General features: G+C 49.0%; 1 protein-coding gene across 4 annotated transcripts in view; it reads right to left on the reverse strand.

Moving 5' to 3' along the window:
• Window positions 1–341, reverse strand: part of ZBTB44 (zinc finger and BTB domain containing 44) — a 39,791-nt gene that overhangs the window by 38,586 nt on the left and 864 nt on the right. The window lies entirely within an intron of this gene.

The following is a 341-nucleotide window of genomic DNA, read 5'->3' on the forward strand; positions in this document are numbered from 1 at the left end:
GGCGGGGAGCGGGGCCGGGTGTCCTCCCGCTTTCCACCCGCGTCCCGATCGAAGTTTAGAGCCTCAGATTTAACCCGGGCCTATAATTTGGTCCAAATTTAATTTAACGTGGTGAGCGCGACCGTTTTCTCCGTGCCTTGTTTTATGGTGGGGTTGGGGTTTTTTGGGTGGTTTTTTTTTTTTATTGGTTTGTTTGCCATTATTGGGGTTTGGTGTTATTTTATTTCCCCCCGCTCGGTAAATCGAAGCAAGGAACGGGTTGAAAGGCCACGATCCAAAAAAATGTTGATCAGCAGTAAAAAAAAAATCTCAAGCCGGCCCCTGGAAAACGCCGCGCTGCT

This window comes from Haliaeetus leucocephalus, unplaced genomic scaffold (genome assembly GCF_000737465.1).
Source record: "Haliaeetus leucocephalus isolate CR32 unplaced genomic scaffold, Haliaeetus_leucocephalus-4.0 Scaffold773, whole genome shotgun sequence".
In the NCBI taxonomy this organism is placed as follows: domain Eukaryota; kingdom Metazoa; phylum Chordata; class Aves; order Accipitriformes; family Accipitridae; genus Haliaeetus; species Haliaeetus leucocephalus.